Source organism: Aplysia californica, unplaced genomic scaffold, assembly GCF_000002075.1.
Source record: "Aplysia californica isolate F4 #8 unplaced genomic scaffold, AplCal3.0 scaffold00629, whole genome shotgun sequence".
In the NCBI taxonomy this organism is placed as follows: Eukaryota; Metazoa; Mollusca; class Gastropoda; order Aplysiida; family Aplysiidae; genus Aplysia; species Aplysia californica.
The window spans coordinates 248,163-250,918 of NW_004797899.1; positions in this window are offsets into that span (position 1 = coordinate 248,163).

The following is a 2,756-nucleotide window of genomic DNA, read 5'->3' on the forward strand; positions in this document are numbered from 1 at the left end:
TGGGGGGGTCTTTCCTTCGAATAATTGCTAATTTACATTAAATTGGCACGGTATTTAGCTGTAAAGGGTTATAAAAAAAATTATGTGCCACGCAGAATTTATAATATACATTATACTATGCTGGCAAAGTACTGAGGTGTAGCTTAGAGCGGTTTGGGAGGCTTTTTGGGTGGGTTTTTTTTTTTTTTAACGAATAATCGATAATTTACATGAAATGGCAAAGGTATTTAGGTGTAGAGGTTTTTTAATTTATTTTGCCACGCAGAATTTATTATTTGCATTAAAGTGTCAAAGTATTGAGGCGGAGAGTTGTTTGTTTTGTGTGTGTGTGGTGTTTTTTTTATCCCCTTCATATAATTGATAATTTACATAAAAATGGCATGGTATTTAGGTGGAGAGGATACAAAAAAAAAATGTTGCAATGCAGAATTTTTATTTATTTTGAACTGGCATGTTATGAGATGTAGAGTGGTTTTGGGGTTTGGGTTTTTTAATATTTTTTTTTCTTTTTTTGTTCTTTGTTTTTTGTTCTACAAATAAATGATAATTTATATTAAATGGGCAAGATAAGGTTTAAAGGTTTTCAAATATGTCGTTTATTTTTTGCATGCAGAATTTATAATTTACATTAAATTAGCAAGGTATTTAGGTGTAGAGGTGTTTATTTACTACTATGTTCCCTTGTCCACACAACAATCGATAATTTACATTAAATTGGCAAAACGGTTTTGGGGGTTTTCTGTTTTTGTTTTTTAATTGGTTTTATTTTCCAACGATTAATTGTTAAATGACATTATATTGGCAAGATGTACCGTTTTTAATTTTTTTCCACTCAGAAATTATAATTTAGAATTAACCGGCAAAGTATTGAGGGGCAGAGTTGTTTTGTTTTTTGTTTTTATTTTGTATTTATTTATTTATTTATTTATTTATTTATTTATTTATTTATTTTTAATTTTTTTTTTTGGGGGGGGGGAGGGTGCTTTTCCTTCGAATAATTGCTAATTTACATTTAATTGGGCGGTATTTAGGTGTTCAGGTTTTTAAAAAATGTGCCTCGCAGAATTTATAATTTACATTAAACTGGCAAAGTACTGAGGTTTAGAGTGGTTTGGGAGGTTTTTTGGGTGGGGTTTTTAAAATATATTTTAAAAACAAATAATCGAAAATTTACATTAAATTGGTAAGGTATTTAGGTGTACAGGTTTTTAAATTTATTTGCCACGCAGAATTTATTATTTATATTAAATTGGCAAAGTATTGATGAGGAGTGTATTTGTTTTGGGTGTGTGTGTGTGTTTTTCCTTCATATAATTGATAATTTACATTAAAAAATTAAAACGACATGGTATTTAGGTGGAGAGGATCCCCCAAAAATGTTTGCCATGCAGAATTTTTATTCATATTAAATTGGCATGTAATGAGGAGTTGAGTGGTTTGGGAGGTTTTGCGTTGTTCTTTGTTTTGTTTTTCTTCCAACGAATAAATAAAAATGTATATTAAATGGGCAAGTTCAGGTGTAAAGGTTTACAAATAATTTTCTTGTTTTTGCAAGCAGAATTTATAATCTACATTAAATTGGCAATGTATTTAGGTGTAGAGGTGTTTATATATTTATTTATTTTTTGCCACACAATAAATAATCTACATTAAACTGGCAACATGTTGAGGTGTAGGAAGGTTTTGGGGGTTTCTGTTTTTTCTGCTTAATTGGGTGTTTTTTTTAAACAATTATTGTTGTGTTTTTTTTTACATTATAGTGGCAAGGTGTCCAGCTGTTAAATTTGTTCCACGCAGAAATTATAATGTAGAATTAACTGGCAAAGTATTGAGGGGCAGAGTTGTTTTGGTTTTTAATTTTTAATTTATGTTTTTGCTTCTTTTTTTCTTCGAATAATTGCTAACTTACATTAAATTGGCTCTGTATTTAGTTGTAGAAGCTTTTTAAAAAATTGTGACTCGCAGAATTTATAATTTACATTATACTGGCGAAGTACTGAGGTGTACAGTGGTTTGAGAGCTTTTTTTCTTTTTTAAAAAACGAATAATCGATAATTTACATTAAATAGGCAAGGTATTTAGGTGTAGAGGTTTTTAAAATTGATTTTGCCACGCAGAACGCACTATTTACATTAAACTGGCAAAGTATGGAGGTGGAGAGTGGGTTTTTTGTATGTATGTTTTTTTCTTTCATATAATTGATAATTTACATAACAATGGCATGGTATTTAGGTGGAGAGGATACAACAATATTTTTTTCCATTAAGAATGTTTATTTGTAATAAACTGGCCAAGTCTTGAGGAGTAGAGTGGGGATTTTTGGGGTTCTTTTTTAAAAGGGTGAGGGAGTTGGAGGTTGTTGTGGTTTTTTCCTACGAATAATTAATAGTTTACAGTAAATTGGCAACATGTTTAGGTGTACATATGGCTTTTTGTGGGGGGGTTTATTTTTTACACACAAGATTTATAATTTACACTAAATTAGCAAATTGTTGAAGTTTTGGGAGGATTTGGGAGTTTTCTGATTTTTCAAAATATATATTCTTAACGATTAATTGTTAATTGACATTATATTGGCAAGGTTTACCAGTTGTTACATTTTGTTTCCGCACAGAAACTATAATGTAGAATTGACTGGCAAAGTATTGAGGTGCAGAGTTGGTTTGGGTTTTTTATTTATTTATTTAAGAAAAATCATTGTCACTATTATTATTATTATTATTATTATTATTATTATTATTATTATTATTATTATT